This window comes from Salvelinus alpinus, chromosome 2 (genome assembly GCF_045679555.1).
Source record: "Salvelinus alpinus chromosome 2, SLU_Salpinus.1, whole genome shotgun sequence".
In the NCBI taxonomy this organism is placed as follows: domain Eukaryota; kingdom Metazoa; phylum Chordata; class Actinopteri; order Salmoniformes; family Salmonidae; genus Salvelinus; species Salvelinus alpinus.
In genome coordinates this window covers 108,911,279-108,922,117 of record NC_092087.1, presented here as the reverse complement: position 1 = coordinate 108,922,117, position 10,839 = coordinate 108,911,279, and the positions used below count along the sequence as shown (strand labels likewise).

General features: G+C 38.0%; 1 protein-coding gene across 1 annotated transcript in view; it reads right to left on the bottom strand.

Moving 5' to 3' along the window:
- The window catches only part of LOC139548923 (zinc finger protein 180-like), a 51,605-nt gene that overhangs the window by 31,812 nt on the left and 8,954 nt on the right, over positions 1-10,839 (bottom strand). The window lies entirely within an intron of this gene.

Genomic DNA, 10,839 nt, shown 5'->3' with positions numbered 1-10,839 from the left:
GTGTCTGTGTGTTCTACTGAGGATGGGCCACTGGGAGGTAACACTGACAGGAGATATACAATGTCTTTTGGGTGATAAAACCTATAGAGACCTTATTCCAGAGCATGAGTTAATGTTTCTGTTCTATATGGTACCAGGGAGAGATGACCCCAGGGCCAGACCCTGGTCTCTACACAAAGAGTATTGTTTTTACAGCAGATACTGTCTGCTGAGAATTATAAGTATCTTTCATACAAATCTTAACCTTGTGACCCATTCTATACATCTGCTGTTGGTCATGTAGGTTGAAAGGGGTGTATCTTGGCTGTAAAAGACCTTTGTACTTTTGTCTCGTGGCTCTCAATGAATCATCTGGGGGTGATTTATCAACCAGCCATCATTATCGTAGAGCACTCAATTGATTCACTTTATATGTGTGTGTTGTATTGACCTGCTCCCTTATTAAGTGAATAAAGATTTAGTTTAAGAATAACTGACTTGTGTGATAAGTTTGTCTCATTTGATATGAAAGAAATTAACCACATTTGGGGATGTTAATCTTCACTTGGTGACGCTCCTGATGACCTGGGTAAATGGTACACCAGGGATCCCTCAAACTTGGGATCTCAGGGAGACCACACTTTGGGAACGGAGCAGATGGAACCACCTTTGATCTGAGCGGCAGCGAGCCGAGTGGATACCAAATCTCAAACCTAGTTTAAAAAAAAGAGGTGAGCGAACCACACAAAGTGTAGTTTTTAGAAAAGCCTCGTAGGCTCTGAGTGTGAATTCTTGTATTTTCCCAGTATGAGAGGAGTTGCTAGATTTTTTGAATAAACCATTTTTTCCATAAAGTTAGTGAACCAAGGTGGCTGACTAGCTGTTGAAGAAGCGTCCCTTCCACTAGATTATAGGTCACAGTGGCAGAATCACCTGAAAGACGCACATCGCCATCTGCTGACTGGAGTTGGTATCGCAGTTGAGAAAATACTTTCAGACAAAAAAAACAACGACTCCCTTTGAAAACGGGCTATGTGGCATCAGAAACATTTATTATAGTGTAAAAATGTACTACAAAGTGTAGCTAAATAGAATAACTTTGGTCATACCCACTCAGCTTGTGACGTCCAAGGACGTTGAATTATGGGTGATATCAGGTCTGTCTGTTGTGGTCGCTATTTCGCCCCAAAATAGTCATCCCAAATCGGGTTGTGTATAAACTATGTAAATGTCTCTCGGACAAGGTGACTTTAATCAATATACACTCTAAAAAGTATAGGTTCCTGGAGTATCCTTTAGGTGTTCTTCAAATTTAAACTGTGGGGGAACCCCTAAAAGTTATTTGAAGAACCCCTTATCATGGTTCCTCTAAGAACCTTTTGGGGTTCATTATTTTAACTCCCTGTCCACCCTCCCTGCATTACAAAAACATATTTTAATAACAATATTGACAAAAATAATTAATTGTTTATTTAGTGGCACCACAATTGTGAATTAATATTTACAAAACAATTTACCAAACAAAACACATTACAATATTGCAACATTTCTGCAGACATGTCAGACCATAATAAATAATACATTTACTTTGTATAGTGCTTTTCATGACATTTAAAATATATAAATAATGATGTACAATAAAAACAACATACATTAAAAATGAATCATAGGTAAACTAACAATATTGTAGACTTGATGCTAAATACAGATTTTTCAGGTTTAGTGTGTATATCATATCCACTTAGTTATGTTAGGAAGTTTGCCATCTTTATGGCCGGCCCTGGTAACTTCACCCCAACTTCTCTTATCCCCAGAACACAGTACATAAGTGTTTATCTGACATTTAAGGGAAAATAAAAAAATACAGCCCTAGCAGAGCCCCAAGTCCCATGGGGACGTCCTCGAGGGTGTGGATGCTCTCCCCATCAAAGGCCAGCGGGATTTCACTCTCATGGTGAAATGGATTTCCACCGATGTGCAGTAAAGGAGTGAGGAGCGGTGAAATCTGTGTCAACAAAAGTAAGAAAAGATTAATACACATACAATTAACAAAGAACATAACAAATGTTCAGCTGTAGTTTTATATCAGCAGGCACACCTATGTTTATGAAGAAACAGATGATTGGTGCATAGGCATACCTTGTCACGGACATAAAGGCCACTCGGGTCCTCATTGAAGAGGTAGGGCAGAATCGCTGCTGTGGTCTCCAGTCCTAGTTAAGTTAAAGCAATGATCTTACTACACTTGCTAATTTTATTACAAAATACATTAGAGAAAGGGAAGGAATAAGAGCAAATCCCTCTTCTGTATTGTCCTTCAGGGACTGTCAACATAGCAGGATGATGTCCTCACCCCTGCCTTGCCTCTCGACCTCTGATGGTCCTTGAATTATCTTTTTGTCTATATCCATTCCATGGACTTGATTAATTTCTGAGAAGATCTGAAAAGATAATTTGCACACATTTGTATGCTAATAGATGTCAGTTTGTATTGACTGCTATGTAGGTTAAATGTACACTTCAAATGCAGCTGTCCTACAACAGATCTGTACCTTCTTCTTGATCCCAATTGCATTGTGTCCATGTTCTGTCCTATACGAATTTCAAAGGAAGAGAAAATGTGTCAAAGAATAGTCTTACAAGCATTAAAACATATATATATATATATAAATAAATATTGAAAGATAAATGGCATTGACATACAATGTAATGTAAAATAGAAGAACATATTGGAGAAAGCACTAGCCAATATAGTACTGCCATACAGGCCTAATATCACATTTCAATATATCTTTGTACACATATTGTTCAATATTTTATCAGGCTGACTTGAAAGATTATACGCAACATTTTGCTGCGTGGCAATACTGTGTTTGGATTCTGAAGGGCATTTATACAAAAGAGGTAGTCTAGACACTTTATTAATACCATGCATTTGAATCCCATCTACAGCTTCCATCTAAGATATTAATTTCCCTCCACAAGGGGGCGTACATGTAACGTTTCCAAAATGGGATAGTATTGTCCATGTAACGTTTCCAAAATGGGATAGTATTGTCCATGTAACGTTTCCAAAATGGGATAGTATTGTACATGTAACGTTTCCAAAATGGGATAGTATTGTCCATGTAACGTTTCCAAAATGGGATAGTATTGTCCATGTAACGTTATGCCCCCTTGTGAGTTAATAGTATTGCATGCTGTAGCAGGCTATATAAAGAGGAAGACCTCCATTGACGATTCAGTTCGTTGTAACATCTCGTCTGGACAGGTCACCGTCCTTAGTTAGTTAGTTAACGTTAGCTAGTTCATTATCACAAAAGTGAGAACTGCTCTAGATTGGAAACTTACGTTAATGAGTGTTAAGCCATGTTGGCTTTATGGAAACGATATACAACATATGGGAAATAATATAGTTGAGGGAAATAATCCAAACCTAGTTGTGCCTAGTTAGGACATAACGTTAGCTAGCTAGATAACGGTACTGTACTGTAGCTCATACAACGCCGACGGTCAAACCCGGCTTTCTAATATTTACGGTAATTAGCTATAGTAACGTTATGGAAGCTATTCACAGAAAACCATCATTGTCTTCCATAATCGTTATTCATTATTAGTATGTTATATTATTATATAAATTATTTCGAGACATATTCAGAGCCAAACATCAACCCAACTTAACCTTTTTAACTGTTGTCGCATCCAAACGTGTCACCATCGTTTTCAGTTGTAATTGCGAAGTTCCCGGAAGAAGTCCAGCAACAACGGAGGTTCCTCGATGAACCCACCTTCTAACAAGTTCTTTGAAGAACCTTTTGGGGCTGTTTTTCATTGACCAAGAACCCTACGGTTCTTAGGGGATCTGAGAACAACTCCAGTTGAACCCTTCATTTTTAGAGTTGTAGTCGGCTCTATTTACTCTCAGATTCAACACATGATGATTAGCATCAACGATCAAGTCAGCTGCTGCTGCTCCAATACAGTATGAGGTGAGACGGTGAACTGATGTTGAACTGGGCAGTCAGCTGCTGCTGCTCCAATACAGTATGAGGTGAGACTGTGAACTGACGTTGAACTGGGCAGTCAGCTGCTGCTGCTCCAATACAGTATGAGGTGAGACGGTGAACTGACGTTGAACCGGGCAGTCAGCTGCTGCTGCTCCAATACAGTATGAGGTGAGACGGTGAACTGATGTTGAACTGGACAGTCAGCTGCTGCTGCTCCAATACAGTATGAGGTGAGACGGTGAACTGATGTTGAACCGGGCAGTCAGCTGCTGCTGCTCCAATACAGTATGAGGTGAGACGGTGAACTGATGTTGAACAGGGCAGTCAGCTGCTCCAATACAGTATGAGGTGAGACGGTGAACTGACGTTGAACCGGGCAGTCAGCTGCTGCTGCTCCAATACAGTATGAGGTGAGACGGTGAACTGATGTTGAACCGGGCAGTCAGCTGCTGCTGCTCCAATACAGTATGAGGTGAGACGGTGAACTGATGTTGAACTGGACAGTCAGCTGCTGCTGCTCCAATACAGTATGAACACACTATGAGTGGAAAAAAGGTTATTATTGCACACTGTGGTGGAAATTCTAACCAATAAAAAGAGACTTTGACATTTCTTCAAACAATCAACCTTTATTTGGTAAGAATTAGTAGAATTTGTAGAAATCCTAGTTATTCTAGTCTTCTAGTGAGGTGTCAAAACAACAGGAAATCACTCTAGACACAGTTCCTCTGAAGTAGATCACTGGTTCCCTGAATTGGGGCAAGCTCCTTTGGCCTGTCTGCCGAGAGGGTGTGTCTGGAACTAGTCTGGAGATAAATCAGATCCAGCCTGAGCTGTGTGATGTAGTAGGGAGTTGTAGTTTCTCTAGAGATAAATCAGATCCAGACTGAACTGTGTGATGTAGTAGGGAGTTGTAGTTTCTCTAGAGATAAATCAGACCCAGCCTGAACTGTGTGATGTAGTAGGGAGTTGTAGTTTCTCTTGAGATAAATCAGATCCAGACGGAACTGTGTGATGAAGTAGAGTTGTAGTTTCCAACAGGCCAATATTCTACATAGTTTAGCACATAAAACGTAATTAACTACAATGACCATAATCCATTGCGTGCCTACTTGTCTTGTCTGTGTTTCTTTTACACCTGTTATGTAAAAGAGACATAATAATGCACAATGGTCAATGCTATCTGGAATCCTTGGGACATCACTACCATAACCCCTACCTTAACCATTTTAAATGTCAACTTCAATGGGCTAGGGACGTTCCAAGGATGTATCTCTACCTGGAAATACATGATCTAAGTGATTGATTGTTGGTATTCAGCAGTCATAAAGCCTTATTTGCTTTAATGAACTACTAAAATATTGATTTTGTCAGACAGCAACTTTATTGACTGACTGATCCATTCATCCTTCCATCCCTCCTCAGCCTTCCTCTCCTCTGAAGACCCAGTGAGGGTGGAGCTCAGTCAGAGAGCTGTTGAGGGACTGGTTAGGAAGAACACTTCTACAGCCAGAGAGGTGAGAGGTCACACATGGTTTAGATGGTAAATATCTTTGTCCCCTTAGTGGTTCATCACGTAAGCAAAAGGGAATATGTTCCATCATCTATGTTTATTTACGTTAGTGCAAATTGTATTGGTGTAATTTCTCACCCCTTTTGGCTGTATGAAAGTTTATTTCCCCTCAGGCACACACATTTGTTCTTTGATATTATGAAGGTAATTTGTGTAAAATGTACTTTTCCCCACTCATTCACCCCATCTCTTTACATTGCTTATTTATATTCAGTGGCCTGACTGCATCCAGACTATGTCAAAGGCCCATCCTGGTAGATCTGAACCGAATGCAGCTTGGAGTGATCAAATGAAGAAGTCACATTTAGGTGCCAGGTGTAACTGAGGCCATAGATGCTCCACATCCATTACTTTGAATGTTTTATATAATATGACTAAATGTGTTTCTTTCTGTGTTGCAGGGGCAGTCAAGAAATGGAACGGCAAGGCCACAGAACATGACATAAGCAGAGCTGTGGGAGACCACCTCAAGCCCTTGGTAGAGCCGGGGGTGGTGTTTACCACTCCACCAGCAGAGCTGTGAGAGACCACCTCAAGCCCCCGGCCGGGGGTGGTGTTTAACACTCCACCACGCCTTCAGCAGGCTGGAAAAGTGGGATTGATACTGTTTTTCATACTAAGATGGACCAAGAGTCTGTTGATAGGTCAGTCATTGGGTTCATTTGTTGAAATCAAATCAAGTTTTATTTATACAGTATATTTCAGACATAGATGCAACATAATGGCTTCACAGGAGAAAACAATGAAAATAAACAAAAATATTTGGTACACAACAAACAGAAGATTAACAACTGAAAGACCAATGAGCATTCTAAGGAAATGCCATTGATTAAAACACTAATTGGATGCAATATCCAACCCAAAATATAAGCTTGTTTTTTAGGAGGGGTTCTGAAAGACACAATGGGGGTGTCCACTGAAAGTTGACTAGTAACAACAACTGGGACATAAAAGACACCACCCATGAGTCCCACTAAAAAAAAAAATTTATTTTTTTATTTCACCTTTATTTAACCAGGTAGGCTAGTTGAGAACAAGTTCTCATTTGCAACTGCGACCTGGCCAAGATAAAGCATAGCAGTGTGAACAGACAACAACACAGAGTTACACATGGAGTAAACAATAAACAAGTCAATAACATGGTAGAAAAAAGAGAATCTATATACAATGTGTGCAGAAGGCATGAGGTAGGCAATAAATCGAATAATTACAATTTAGCAGATTAACACTGGAGTGATAAATCATCAGATGATCATGTGCAAGAAGAGATACTGGTGTGCAAAAGAGCAGAAAAGTAAATAAATAAAAGCAGTATGGGGGTGAGGTAGGTAAATTGGGTGGGTAGTTTACAGATGGACTATGTACAGCTGCAGCGATCGGTTAGCTGCTCGGATAGCAGATTTTTAAAGTTGTTGAGGGAGATAAAAGTCTCCAACTTCAGAGATTTTTGCAATTCGTTCCAGTCGCAGGCAGCAGAGAACTGGAAGGAAAGGCGTCCAAATTAGGTTTTGGCTTTAGGGATGATCAGTGAGATACACCTGCTGGAGCGCGTGCTACGGGTGGGTGTAGCCATCGTGACCAGTGAACTGAGATAAGGCGGCACTTTACCTAGCATAGCCTTGTAGATGACCTGGAGCCAGTGGGTCTGACGACGAACATGTAGCGAGGGCCAGCCGACTAGGGCATACAGGTCGCAGTGGTGGGTCGTATAAGGTGCTTTAGTAACAAAACGGATGGCACTGTGATAAACTGCATCCAGTTTGCTGAGTAGAGTATTGGAAGCTATTTTGTAGATGACATCGCCGAAGTCGAGGATCGGTAGGATAGTCAGTTTTACTAGGGTAAGTTTGGCGGCGTGAGTGAAGGAGGCTTTGTTCCGGAATAGAAAGCCGACTCTAGATTTGATTTTGGATTGGAGATGTTTGATATGAGTCTGGAAGGAGAGTTTGCAGTCTAGCCAGACACCTAGGTACTTTAAGCAAACTCTGAAATTATTTAGGATTTCTGTGCCCATGAAAACTGTTTTCCCAGCGTAACATAAGGAGGCACTAAATGTTACATAGTTAGAGTGCATTTCAGAGATCTGAATACAAAAAACTGTCCTAACAGGACAATAATCTGTAATGCGTTATCATTCTAAATGTCCTGAATAAAGGAACAGTTCTCTGTGGTTTATCTTGGACTTATTTTTCTACTGTATTATTGATGTTTGATTATTGTATGTTTGTTACACTCCATGTGTAACTCTGTGTTGTCTGTGTCACACTGCTTTGCTTTATCTTGGCCAGGTCGCAATTGTAAATGAGAACTTGTTCTCAACTTGCCTACCTGGTTAAATAAAGGTGAAATAAATAAATGAAATAGATCAGCAACGGTGGCTTGCAAACAGTGGATAGTAAGTAGCCCACCTTTGGAATAACTATGTATAGTTATAACTGTAGTATCCTGTATAACTGTAGTATCCTGTATAACTGTAGTATCCTGTATAACTATGTATAGTTATAACTGTAGTATCCTGTATAACTGTAGTATCCTGTATAACTGTAGTATCCTGTATAACTGTAGTATCCTGTATATCTGTAGTATCCTGTATAACTATGTATAGTTATAACTGTAGTATCCTGTATAACTATGTATAGTTATAACTGTAGTATCCTGTATAACTGTAGTATCCTGTATAACTGTAGTATCCTGTATAACTGTAGTATCCTGTATATCTGTAGTATCCTGTATAACTATGTATAGTTATAACTGTAGTATCCTGTATAACTATGTATAGTTATAACTGTAGTATCCTGTATAACTATGTATAGTTATAACTGTAGTATCCTGTATAACTGTAGTATCCTGTATAACTATGTATAGTTATAACTGTAGTATCCTGTATAACTGTAGTATCCTGTATAACTATGTATAGTATCCTGTATAACTATGTATAGTTATAACTGTGTATCCTGTATAACTGTAGTATCCTGTATAACTGTAGTATCCTGTATAACTGTAGTATCCTGTATATCTGTAGTATCCTGTATAACTATGTATAGTTATAACTGTAGTATCCTGTATAACTATGTATAGTTATAACTGTAGTATCCTGTATAACTGTAGTATCCTGTATAACTATGTATAGTTATAACTGTAGTATCCTGTATAACTGTAGTATCCTGTATAACTATGTATAGTTATAACTGTAGTATCCTGTATAACTGTAGTATCCTGTATAGCTGTAGTATCCTGTATAGCTGTAGTATCCTGTATAACTGTAGTATCCTGTATAACTGTAGTATCCTGTATAACTGTAGTATCCTGTATAACTATGTATAGTTATAACTGTAGTATCCTGTATAACTATGTATAGTTATAACTGTAGTATCCTGTATAACTATGTATAGTTATAACTGTAGTATCCTGTATAACTGTAGTATCCTGTATAACTATGTATAGTTATAACTGTAGTATCCTGTATAACTGTAGTATCCTGTATAACTATGTATAGTTATAACTGTAGTATCCTGTATAACTATGTATAGTTATAACTGTAGTATCCTGTATAACTGTAGTATCCTGTATAACTATGTATAGTTATAACTGTAGTATCCTGTATAACTATGTATAGTTATAACTGTAGTATCCTGTATAACTGTAGTATCCTGTATAACTGTAGTATCCTGTATAACTGTAGTATCCTGTATAACTATGTATAGTTATAACTGTAGTATCCTGTATAACTATGTATAGTTATAACTGTAGTATCCTCTATAACTATGTATAGTTATAACTGTAGTATCCTGTATAACTATGTATAGTTATAACTGTAGTATCCTGTATAACTGTAGTATCCTGTATAACTGTGTATAGTTATAACTGTAGTATCCTGTATAACTGTGTATAGTTATAACTGTAGTATCCTGTATAACTATGTATAGTTATAACTGTAGTATCCTGTATAACTGTAGTATCCTGTATAACTGTAGTATCCTGTATAACTATGTATAGTTATAACTGTAGTATCCTGTATAACTGTAGTATCCTGTATAACTATGTATAGTTATAACTGTAGTATCCTGTATAACTGTAGTATCCTGTATAGCTGTAGTATCCTGTATAACTATGTATAGTTATAACTGTAGTATCCTGTATAACTGTAGTATCCTGTATAACTATGTATAGTTACAACTGTAGTATCCTGTATAACTGTAGTATCCTGTATAACTATGTATAGTTATAACTGAAGTATCCTGTATAACTGTAGTATCCTGTATAACTGTAGTATCCTGTATAACTGTAGTATCCTGTATAACTATGTATAGTTATAACTGTAGTATCCTGTATAACTGTAGTATCCTGTATAACTATCTATAGTTATAACTGAAGTATCCTGTATAACTGTAGTATCCTGTATAGCTGTAGTATCCTGTATAACTATGTATAGTTATAACTGTAGTATCCTGTATAACTGTAGTATCCTGTATAACTATGTATAGTTACAACTGTAGTATCCTGTATAACTGTAGTATCCTGTATAACTATGTATAGTTATAACTGAAGTATCCTGTATAACTGTAGTATCCTGTATAACTGTAGTATCCTGTATAACTGTAGTATCCTGTATAACTGTGTATAGTTATAACTGTAGTATCCTGTATAACTGTAGTATCCTGTATAACTATCTATAGTTATAACTGAAGTATCCTGTATAACTGTAGTATCCTGTATAGTCTGGGAGGAGGTGAAACCACTCAGGCTTATTTGATGTGATCTAATGTTTTGATCATCTAGTTTTCCTTACAAGCATTCAGTCACCAAAGGGGGTTCGGTCAGTCCTTTGTTTATATACTGTCTCATTGACAAAAATATTTTGGATTATTTGTTTACATCATTCCTTTGTCTCGACATATACAGTAAATGTGCTGAGGTTCTAATGTTGCCAAGGAGACACATTTTATTATTTATTTACAGTTTGGAGGGTTGGGAGTCTGACATTCAGGATACACATTTTATTATTTATTTACAGTTTGGAAGGTTGGGGGTCTGACATTTTATTATTTATTTAGTTTGGAGGGTTGGGGGTCTGACATCCAGGATACACATTTGATTATTTATTTACAGTTTGGAGGGTTGGGGGTCTGACATCCAGGGGCCTGTTGCACAAAACTAGGATAAGGGATTAAGCCAGGATATCTTGGTGATCCTGGCTCAATTGATCCGTAATCCGGTTGCACTAAAGATGGATAGGGGGCAGGAGGATATGTTATGGTATAAATTACCATGGAGATTTAT